The sequence below is a fragment of the Bos taurus genome, chromosome 16 (genome assembly GCF_002263795.3).
Source record: "Bos taurus isolate L1 Dominette 01449 registration number 42190680 breed Hereford chromosome 16, ARS-UCD2.0, whole genome shotgun sequence".
NCBI lineage: Eukaryota > Metazoa > Chordata > Mammalia > Artiodactyla > Bovidae > Bos > Bos taurus.
This window is the reverse complement of record NC_037343.1, coordinates 9426828-9439283: the sequence shown is the minus strand read 5'-3', so window position 1 is coordinate 9439283 and position 12456 is coordinate 9426828. Positions and strand designations below refer to the sequence as shown.

The 12456-nt window shown below is 35.9% G+C and overlaps 1 pseudogene; it reads left to right on the top strand.

Annotated features, from left to right (window-relative positions):
- The window catches only part of LOC100335602 (large ribosomal subunit protein uL24-like), a 36563-nt pseudogene extending 25555 nt beyond the window's left edge, over positions 1-11008 (top strand).
- The last annotated feature ends 1448 nt before the right edge of the window (positions 11009-12456 follow it).

Sequence of the window (12456 nt, the reverse complement as noted above, 5' to 3'; positions counted from 1 at the left end):
CTTTGACCTGCTTCATTTTGTACTCCAAAGCCAAACATGCCTGTTACACCAGGTATGCCTTATATTTCTATGTTTGCATTCCAGGCCCCTATGATGAAAAGGACATCTTATTTTTGGTTTTAGTTATGGAAGATCTTGCAGGTCATCATAGAACCGTTCAACTTCAGCTTCTTTGGCATTTATGGTTTTGCCATAGACTTGGATTAGTGTGATATTTAATGGTTTGCTTTGGAACTGAACAGAGATCATTCTGTAATTTTTGTGCTTGCACCCAAGTTCTGCACTTTGAACTCTTTTGTTGACTATGAGGGCTACTCCATTTCTTCTAAGGGATTCTTGCCCACTGTAATAGATATAATGATTATCTCAACTAAATTTTTTCTCCAGTGCATTTTATTTCACTGATTCCTAAAATGTTGATATTCACTCTCACCATCTCCTGTTTGACCACTTCCAACATACCTTGATTCATGGACCTAACATTTCAGGTACCTATGCTGTGTTGTTCTTTGCAGCATTAATTTTAAGCAATCTTAATTCTAAGCTGAATAACTCTAAAATAATTAAACTAAGTCATATTTATGAATATATATATTGTCTTACAAAATATTAGCAAGCAAATTTCAGATGGCTATAAGAGAATTATGACCTATATTCAATGTTTTCTTTAAAATGGAATAAATTTGATGTTAATACTGTTCATAATTCCAATAAGTTAAAGCTATACATTTGGATTGAAACTTTCATGAAAAAAAATTTACACAAAATTTCACTTGATTAAATCAACCAACCAACCTCTTAAAAGTTTTTAATTATATTAATAAGGAATTTATGTATGGCATACATATTAACCATAAAGATATACATATTATCCATACCAGGACTAAGGAAAAAATGCATACAAATGCCACAGACTGACTTACACAAGAGAAATGTATTTTCTCATAATTCTGGAAGCTGGAAATCTAAGATTAAGGTGCTGGCAATATTGATTTCTGATACCACTTCTCGCCTTGGCTTAAAGACACTTTTTACTGTAATGACATATAGCCTTTGCTAAGTGTGTGCTCATGATGTCTCTCCCTCTTCTTATATGACACCAATGCTATTAGATTAGGGGCTCCACCCTTTGACCTCTTTCATTTAATTACTACCTTCAAGGCATTATGTCCAAATACAATCATAATGGGAGACAGGGCTTCAGCATATAAATTTTTGTTTTGGGCACACTCTCTACAAAATGTTCAGCCACAGCACTTTTATTTCATTTGGTTTGCTTGTATTTAAAATACTAAGAAATGTAACAGAAAAAAATGTTTATTTTATCACTCAAAAATATTTATATTTTCAAACAATTGATATGGATAAAATATAAAGCATTGACTGACGGGAATTTCAAAATTCAAAACTCAAAACTTGCAATTCTCGAGTATCTTTTTGTTATTAGATACATATATACTTGTCATATATTTTTGATAAATTGACACCTTTATAAATGTATGTTGTCCTTAATTCTACTTCTTATGATACTAGTATAGCCTGTCTGGCTCTCATTCAGTTACTATTTGTATGTAATATTGTTTTTCAACCTTTCACTTTCCATTTATTTTGTGTCTTTAAATAAAATATGGGTCATTTGAACACAGAAAATAGTCAGGCCATGCTTATTTTGTTTTTTAATCCATTTCAATAATCTCTGCCTTATATTGGAGATTTTTATCCTTTACATTTAATCACTGATATGGAAATACTTCTGCCCTTTTGCTATTGGTTTTCTATATATATCATATAATTTGTTGCTTTCCAATTCCTTAATTATTTTATCCTTTTGTGTTTATTTGTGTAGTGTACAATTTTGTTTTTCATTTCCTTTCATATATATATTAAAATTATTTTCTAGTGGCTATGTTAGAGATTACAATTATCTTCTTACATTTATAATAAATTATTTGGTTTAATAGCACCCTAGCTTCAGTGGTATATGAAAACTGAACTTTATACAAATGCATGATTCTTGACTTTTTTTTGTCATCATGAATTACATATTTATACATTATATACCCATTAAAATAAGTTTATATCTATTTTATCCATTGGTCCTTTAAATCATATAGGTACAAGTGGAGCGATTTTAAACAAGAAATATTATAATGATTGATTTTGACTTAGTTATGTAATTTTCTCTGCCAGTATTCTTTACTTCTTTGTATGGCTTCAAGTTACCATAAAGTGTACTTGTATTTATACCCTAAAGGCTCCCTTTTGCATTCTTGTATGATAGGTCTGCTGCTGCTGCTGCTGCTGCTGCTGCTAAGTCACTTCAGTTGTGTCCGACTCTGTGCAACCCCATAGACAGCAGCCCACCATGATAGGTCTACAAACAACTAATTCTTTAAACTTTTGTTATCTGGAATTTTTTTTTTAATCTTTTATTTATTTATTTTTTCAATTTTATTTTAATTTTAAACTTTACAATATTGTATTAGTTTTGCCAAATATCAAAATGAATCCGCCACAGGTATACATGTGTTCCCCATCCTGAACCCTCCTCCCTCTCCATATCATCCCTCTGGGTCGTCCCAGTGCACTAGCCCCAAGCATCCAGTATCGTGCATCGAACCTAGACTGGCAAGTGATGTCTGAGGAGGGTTTATAAAAAATGGAGAAAAGAAGAGAGGGTAAAGGTAAAGGATAAAAAGAAAGATATACCCATCTGAATGTAGAGTTTCAAAGAACAGCAAGGAGAGAGAAGAAAGATCAATTCCTCAGTGATCAATGCAAAGAAATAGAGGGAAAAATTAGAATGGGAAAGAGTAGAGATCTCTCAAGAAAATCAGAGATACCAAGGGAACATTTCATACAAAGATGGGCACAATAAAGGACAGAAATGGAATGGACCTAACAGAAGCAGAAAGTATCAAGAAGAGGTGGCAAGAACATAGAAGGACTATACAAAAAGATCTTAATGACCCAGATAACCATGATGGTGTAATCACTCACCTACAGCCAGACATCCTGGAGTCAGAAGTCAGCTGGGCCTTAAGAAGTGGCTAGTGGAGGTGATGGAATTTGAGCTGACCTATTTCAAGTCCTAAAAGATGATGCTGTGAAAGGGCTGCACTCAATATGCCAGCAAATTTGGAAAACTCAGCAGTGGCCACAGGACTAGAAAAGGTCAGTTTTCATTCCAACCCCAAAGACAGGCAATGCCAATGAATGTTCAAACTACTGCACAATTGTACTCATCTCCCAAGCTAGGAAACTAGTGTTCAAAATTCTCCAAGCAAGGCTTCAACAGTTCATGAACTGAGAAATTCCAGATATTCAAGCTGGATTTAGAAAAGGCAGAGGAACCAGAAATCAAATCGCCACATCTGTTAGATCATAGACAAAGCAAGAGAGTTCCAGAAAAACATCTATTTCTGCTTTATCGACTCTGCCAAAGCCTTTGACTGTGTGGATCACAACAAACTGTGGAAAATTCTTCAAGAGATAGGAATACCAGACCACCTTGCCTGCCTCCTGAGAAATCTGTATCCAGGTCAAGAAGCAACAGTTAGAACTGGACATAGAACAACAGACTGGTTCAAAATTGGGAAAAAAGTATGTCACCCCACATATTTAACTATACACAGAGTGCATCATGCGAAATGCTGGGCTGGATGTAGCACAAGCTGGAATCAAGATTGCTGGGGGAAATATCAGTAACCTCAGATATGCAGATATGACACCACCCTTATGACAGAAAGTGAAGAAGAACTAAAGAGCCTCTTGATGAAAGTGAAAGAGGAGAGTGGAAAAGCTGGCTTAAAACTCGACAGTCAAAAAACAAAACTCGTGGCATCCAGTCCCATCATTTTATGGCAAATAGATGGGGAAACAGTGACAGACTTTATTTTCTTAGGCTCCAAAATCACTGCAGATGGTGACTAAAGCCATGAAATTAAAAGATTCCTTCTTGCTCCTTGGAAGAAAAGCTATGACCAACCTAGACAGCCTATTAAAAAATAGAGACATTACTTTGCCAACAAAGGTCCATCTAGTCAAAGCTATGGTTTTTCCAGTACTCACGTATGGGTGTGAGAGTTGGACCATAACAAAAGCTGAATACCAAAGAACTGATGCTTTGAACTGTGATGTTGGAGACGACTCTTAAGAGTCCCTTGGACTGCAAGGAGATCAAGCTAGTTAATTCTAAAGTAAATCAGTCCTGAATAGTCTTTGGAAGGATTGATGCTGAAGGTGAATCTACAGTACTTTGGCTACATGATGAGAAGAGCTGACTCTGGAAAAGATCCTGATGCTGGGAAAGATTGAAGGCAGGAGGAGAAGGGAGTGACAGAGGATGAGATGATTGGACGGCATCACCAACTATATGGGCATGAGTTTGAGCAAGCTCCGGGAGTTGGTGTTGCGCAGGGAATCCTGCTCTGCTGCAGTCCATGGAGTCACACAGAATCAGACATAACTGAGTGACTGAATCGAACTGATATATATATATCCAGGCTCCTCGGTCCATGGGATTTTCTAGGCATGATTACCGGATTGGATTGCTGTTTCCTTTCCAGAGGATCTTCCTGACCCAGGGATCAAACCCAGGGCTCCTGCAGATGCTTTACTGTCTGAGCTACCAAGGAAGCCCATATATAGATATATACATATATATGTATATATGTATATATATATATATATATTCTTTTTCAGATTATTTTTCACAACAAGTGATTGCAAGATATTAAGTATAGTTCCATATGCTATAAACTGTTTTAATTTCTTGTTGATTTTTAAATTTTGTTCATCAGATATGGAATTCATTCAGCTATTTTGTTGTTATTGTTAGTTTTCCACAGTTTAGGAATGCCACCCCACAACTTTCTTGGCTCCGTAATTTTTGCTAAGAAATTTACACTTAATGTTGGCAACAAATTTTTTAATAATAAGTAGCTTCTCTTCTTTTGATTTCAGGATGCTCTCTTTTTCTTTAGACAGTTCAATTATCATGTATCTCATTGTGGATACTGTTTTATTCATTTTTCTTGGAAATCATCACGTATCCTTTTTGTGTAAAATCATGTCTTCCATCACATTTGGGAAGTTTTCAGCTATTGTATCTTCACATACTCTGTCAGTTTCTCCTCTCCCACTGAGACTCCTACTTTTCGTATATCAGTAAATTTGATGATGTCTTACAGGCCTTTTATTGCTCTGTGTGTATGTGTGTGTGTATGTTTTTTCCTCCATACATCTCACCTTTTTCTTTCTTTCTTTTTTTTAAATCTCTATTAGTTTCTGTTTCTGCTCCTATGACTGGATAGCCTCAATTGATCTCTCTTATATATAAACTTTTGTGTTACTTAAATCTCCTGTTGAAATTCTCTAGTGATTTTTATTTTACTAAATAATATTTCAAAGTGCTCCAACTATTTTTAAGTTTCCTTCTTGATTTGATATTTATTTGATTACTATAAGCCTTTGACTTTTTTCAAGAGTTAAAAAATTCTGATACTTTTTGTTTCCTATTACTTTGTAGAGAGAAAAACCTATGCCACCATTTTGTACATTTTATTCTTTACAGCTGCAGATTTTTGGTTCAGTTCGTTTTTTATAGTTTCTGTGTCTTTATTGATGTCATATGATTCCTGCGGAATTGCATGATATCCTTTAGCTGTGTGCATAGCTCCATTTAAGTCTGTGACTGACACAGTAGAGACTTAGAGTCCGTTTCTAGTAAATCCAATGTCTATGCTTCCCACAGAGACAATTTTGGTTAAATTTCCTGTGTGTGGGGCATACTTTTTTTTTTACATGCTTCATTATTTTTTTTGTTGAAACCTGAACACTGTAAATAGTATGACTTGTGAATTCTGGAGATTAGATTCTTCTGCCACCTTAAAATTTCTTGTTCTTGCTTTTTCTGCTTTGTAATTGGTTGGATTTTTAGTGAGTTTTCTAGTGTATGATTGTAAAGAATGTATTCATTGATATGTGTGGCCTGCAGTCTCTCTTCTTTTATCTTCTGATTTGACAGATGCCTTTGAATGTTTAGAGACAAAAATAAAACCCCAAATTCTCTTAGTCTTTGCAGATTGGCTCTGTGTTGCAACACTCCTTTAACACTTAGATGGCCAGTTACAAACCTTGCTTAGTCTTCATTTCATTTGTGCAGAGCCTGAGCTAAAAGTTTACGGTCTTCCCAGGTTCTTTTGTTTTTTTGTTTTTAACAAAAACCTTCCCCTGGGTTTGCACTTGGCTTTCCTATGCACTTGGCTTCCTATATTCCCCAATACTCATGTGATATTTTCAATTCTATAATTCTTCAAAGACCCTTTCTCCACAGATTTTCCTCTCAGGCTTTTGGCAGTCTTTTATTGTCCCTCAAATTGCAATCATGTGCTCTAGGCAGCAGTGGGTTCTTTACTTGCCTTCCATGGTTTTTGAGAAATACCCTCTGTGTAGCCACTTTTCTGCCCTGAGAAAGTTCTTGATCAGGTGAAGCAGAGGCAAGTGCTTTCACCATTCCTACAAGTAAGTGTTAGACTAAAACAGATAAAAATAACTATTTGAGAACAAGATCAGCTTTCCTTCCTCCAGAGTAAGGGACCAGAATGCCAAACTGGAATACTGGTTGTCATTTTAAGACCATCTTGGAGACAGGAGAGAGGTAGGACAAAGGCAAGTACTTCAAAACTCCCCAACTTGGCTGCTATACATCTTTGTTGCTTCCCTGGTGGCTCAGTGGTAAAGAATCTGCCTGCAATTGGAGAGGCAGGTTTGATCCTTCAGATGGAAAGATCCCCTGGAGAAGGAAATGGCAACCCATTCCAGTATTCTTGCCTGGGAAATCTCATGGACAGAGGACCCTGGTGGGCTATAGTCCACAGGGTTGCAAAAGAGTCAGACATTACTTAGTGACTAACAACAAAAATAAGCCTTTGACTTCTTCTTCTTCTTCTTTTTTTTTATTAAGACTTAAAAAAAAAGTAACTGACAGTTTTCATTCACTTTGATTGTGTTTGTAGAGGGACAACCCCTTTGGAACTACCTACTCCTCCATATTCACTCACATCAAACACAAACTGCTAGCATATTTTTACATTAGAAATAAATCTAATATTATTTGAATGAAACTCTAATACATTCTCTAATATTTATGTGAGATGTATGTGTGTGTCTGTTTGTATATGTGTGTTATCAGGTTTCTTTTTCAGTCTTCATTTTCTAATGTATTCCTAGAGAATTATTTTACTTAGACATATTTCTTTCCTGAAAGTAACTATATCAAAGAATAAATAGAATGTCAGATTATATAATTTTTCTTTATTAATTTTTATTAGAGTATAGTTGATTTACAATGTTGTATAAGTTTCTGCTGTACAGCAAAGTGAATCAATTATATATATATATATATATATATATATATATATATATATATATCCACTTTTTAAAGATAACTTTTCCCATATAGGTCATTACCAAGTATTGAACAGAGTTCCCTGTACTATAGAGTAGGTTCTTATTAGTTGTCAATTCTATATATAGTAGTGTGTGCATGTCAATCCCAATCTCCCAATTTATCCCTCCTTCTTCCTTTTGCCCTTGGTAATCATATTTGCTTTCTACACCTGTGAATCTCTTTCTGTTTTGTAAACAAATTCATTTGTAACATATTTTTAGATTCTACATATATGTGATATCATAGGACATTTACTTTTCTCTGTCTGACTTATTTCACTCAGTATGACAATCTCTAGATCCCTCCATGTCACTGCAAATGACACTATTTTGTTCTTTTTTATGGCTTAGTAATATGCCATTATATATAACATGTACGTCTTTATCCATTCATCCGTCAATGGCCATTTTTGCTGCTTTCATGTTCTGGTTATTGTAAATAGTGCCTCAGTGAACAATTAGGGTACATTTAAATTATTTCTGGAACAATATATTTATAATCTCACATTTTCACTTGAGCATAGGTTTGTTCAACATAGAACCGAATTTTCATAAAGTTTACTTTGCTTCACATTCTATGCCAAAGTCTAGATAATTAAAATAAAGAAATAGGTATAAGAAAAGAGGATGTTCACTTTTTTTTAAATTAATTTTATTTTATTTTTTAACTTTACAATATTGTATTGGTTTTGCCATACATCAACATGAATCCGCCACAGGTATACCTGGTTCCCCATCAATGAACCCTCCTCACTCCTCCCTCATCCCTCCCCATACCATTCATCTGGGTCGTCCCAGTGCACCAGCCCCAAGCATCCAGTATCGTGCGTCGAACCTGGACTTGGTGACTCGTTTCATATATGATAATATACATGTTTCAATGCCATTCTCCCAAATCATCCCACCCACTCCCTCTCCCACAGAGTCTGAAAGACTGTTCTATACATCAGTGTATCTTTTGCTGTCTCGTACACAGGGTTATTTTACCATCTTTCTAAATTCCATATATATGCATTAGTATACTGTATTGGTGTTTTTCTTTATGGCTTACTTCACTCTGTATAATAGGCTCCAGTTTCATCCACCTCATTAGAACTGATTCAAATGTATTCTTTTTAATGGCTGAGTAAATACTCCATTGTGTATATGTACCACAGCTTTCTTATCCATTCATCTGCTGATGGACATCTAGGTTGCTTCCATGTCCTGGCTATTAATATCTGAGGAATTCCATAATTTGAAATTCTAAGTCCCAGTTTTATTTTCTTGTTTATCTTTCCTGGCTTATTTTCAAATATACCAATTTATTTCTTGCAATTTTCCTAAGGTAGCCAGACTGTTGAGGACAAAATACAAAACTAATACAATTTGTAAAGTTTAAAAATAAAATAAAATTTAAAAAAATAAAAAATAAATAAAAATAAATAAGTAAATATAAAAAATATAGAATGTAATAATTTGCAATGTCTATTATTATGAAATTCAAATGTAGGGGGAAAGCACACAAAGAGATTTATTTCCATATAGTATTGTGAGCAATACAGATAGATATATGTACAGGATTCTATGGAACCACAGATCAACACTTTACATAACATGATATTTAAAGCAATAGTGATTAATAGAGTACTTTAAAGGTGATAACTTGGATTATTGAAATGTCCTTATAGGCAATGGCATGAGAAAAGGCATAGAGGTACAAATAAAATTAATTTTATATAAAAAGAAACTATCATTGAGAGAGAATCAAAAGTGGACCATTGCTAGTGGGTATAAAAAGAATGAGAACTGTATAGATAGTAGAACTTCCCAGATAGCACAGTGGTTAAGAATCTCCCTGCCAATACAGGAGACACAGGAGACTCAAGTTCGATCTCTGGATGGGGAAGATTCTCTGGAGGAGGAAATAGCAACCCGCTCCAGTATTCTTGCCTGGATAACCCCATGGACAGAGGTTCCTGGCAGACTACAGTCCCTGCATTTGCAAAGAGTCAGACACAACTGAGTGACTAAGCATGCATGCTTGTCCTCTAGACAGTTATTATCAGAGGAAAAAGAATACTTCAGAAAGATTCTTTATGTTTTCCTAAATCAACCTTGTTTATCTGTTACTTGAAGTGCAGATTCAGAATGGTAATTATTGGAGAAATGAGAACTGAGACATAAAGGTCATTGTCTGCTTTAATTTTAACACGACATGCTCACTAGAGCTCTGGATAAAGATAACTTCCTCATCAGGATTTGCTAGAGAATTACTGCAATTATGTGTCTGAGGAGGCACAATTGAGTGGCAGCTTTGGTCATTGACACAGAGTGAGAGCATGAGAGCTCATTACTGTGTGTTATCATATGTGTGATTCTATCTTTCTTTCCATTTGTTTAAGAAAAAAAAAATGATTCATTTTTACTTTTGGATTTTTACTTTGAGATCTTTGGTATAATTTCACTTAAATTTCCCCTTTAAATTACTGAAGATAACACAGGAGTAAAATACAATATTGAATGTGTATAAGAGGACAAAAAGACATATAATGAAAAATAAAACATTTTATCAACTACATTTCTTATAATAACTTACAATTAAGAATAATACCTTTATCTTACAATTATTCCTGGTGATTTTCATTCTATTTCTTGTGGCTATTCTATATTTTGAACCATGTATGTGAGAATAAAAAAGTACATGACTGGCTGGCCAGCAGGTAAGAATTTGCTGAGACAAGGCATACAATCCACAGCCATCCATTCAGGCCATGTTGCCTCTTGACCCCAGTGCCCCAGTACTGTTTTGGTAGCCACAGAGGGGCCAGGGTGGTCTTGGCCTTTCTTCTAGCACCACCAGCCAGAGGTAAGAGGGTTTTGACACTTGGAAATCTGAGATGAGCTGAAGGGGAGGGAAGTCTGTGGTGATGGAATCTAGTCTGGGCAGAGTAGTTTCTTAAAGAATGGTCTTGGCGTACTTTCTTGGTAAAACTTTCAGGCCTCACTGGCCATTGGAAGATTTTTTGGACCCAAGTTCTGTGCATTTTCTGGGTTCTAGATATAGGGCCCGATTTCATTCATTTTGAAGGAGGTTTACTCTGTTCACGCTCCATTTCATAGATTCAAATGGTCAGAAGAGTCAAATCTCTTTGTGATTTCTGACCTAAGCAAGAACCAAAAAACACATTTCAATGCGCCTTCCCACATTCACAGGAAAATTATGTCTTCTCCTCTTTCTAAAGAGCTGAGACAGAAGTACAAGGTTCAGTCCTTGCCCATCTAAAAGGATAATGAAGTTCAGAAAGTACAAGTTGTAGGAGGGCACTACAAATGGCAGCAAATTAGCAAAGCAGTCCAGGTTTACACGAAGAAATGTGTCAACTACACTGAAGAAATGCAGCAGGAGAAGGCTAAGTACAACTCTCTATGTGGGCATTCACCCCAGCAAGGTGGTTAACACTAGACTAAAACCAAAGACTGCATAAAGATCCTGGAAGGGAGAGCCAAATCTGACCAAGTAGGAAAAGAAAAGGGCAAATATAAGGAAGAAACAATTGAGAAGATGCAGGAATAAAGTCATCTTGTCAACAGCTTTCATTAAAAACTGTTAAAATTATTTAAAAACATACATGACTGTCCTTTTCATTAGAAATAATTAAATTTTAGTTCAGTTCAGTCACTCAGTCATATGCAACTATTTGCATCATAATGGATGGCAGCACGCCAGGCTTCCCTGTCCATCACCAATGACTGGAGCTTTCTCAGACTCATGTCCATTGAGTTGGTAATGCCATCCAACATCTCATCCTCTGTTGTCCCCTTCTCTACCTGCCTTAAATCTTTCCCAGCATCAGTGTGTTTTCTGAAGAGTCAGATCTTTGCGTTAGGGGGCCAAAGCATTGGAGCTTCAGCTTCAGCATCAGTCCTTCCAGTGAATATTCAGGACTGATTTCCTTTAGGATGGACTGGTTAGATCTTCTTGCAGTCCAAGGGACTCCCAAGACTCTTCAACAACACAGTTCAAAAGCATCAATTTTTTGGATTTCTTTATGGTCCAACTCTCACATCCATACATGACTATGGTAAAAACCATAGCTTTGACTAGACAGACATTTCTTGGCAAAATAATGTCTCTGCTTTTTAATAAGGTGTCAAGGCTGGTCATAACTTTTCTTTCAAGGAACAAGCACCTTTAATTTGATTGGCTGCAGTCACCATTTGCAGTGACTTTGGAGCCAAAAAAAAATAAAATAAAGTCTCTCACTGTTTCCATTGTTTCTCCATCTATTTGCCATGAAGTGAGGGGACCAGATACCATGATTTAGTTTTCTGAATATTGAGTTTTAAGCCAACTTTTTCACTCTCCTCTTTCACTTTCATCAAGAGGCTCTTTAGTTCTTCTTCACTTTCTGTCATAAGGGTGGTGTCATCTGCATATCTGAGGTTATTGATATTTCTCCTGACAATCTTGATTCCAGCTTGTACTTCCTCCAGCCCGGCATTTCACATGATGTAATCTGCATATAAGTTAAATAAGCAGGGTGACAATATACAGCCTTGATATACTCCTTTTCCTATTAGGAATCAGTCTGTTGTTCCATGATCAGTTTTATCTGTTGCTTCTTGACCTGCATACAGATTTCTCAGGAGGCAGGTAAGGTGGTCTGATATTCCCATTTCTTGGAGAATTTTCCACAGTTTGTTGTGATCCACCCAGTCAAAGGCTTTGGTATAGTCAATAAAGCAGAAATAGATGATTTTCTGGAACTCTTTCTTTGCCTGTGATCCAGAAGTTGTTGGCAATTTGACATCTGGTTCCTCTGCCTTTTCTAAATCTACCTTTAACATCTGGAAGTGCACAGTTCACGTACTGTTGAAGCCTGGCTTGGAGAATTTTGAGCATTACTTTGATAGCATGTGAGATGAGTGCAATTGTGTGGTAGTTTGAGCATTCTTTGGCATTGCCTTTCTTTGGGATTGGAATGAAAACTGACCCTTTCCAGCTCTGTGGCCACTGCTGAG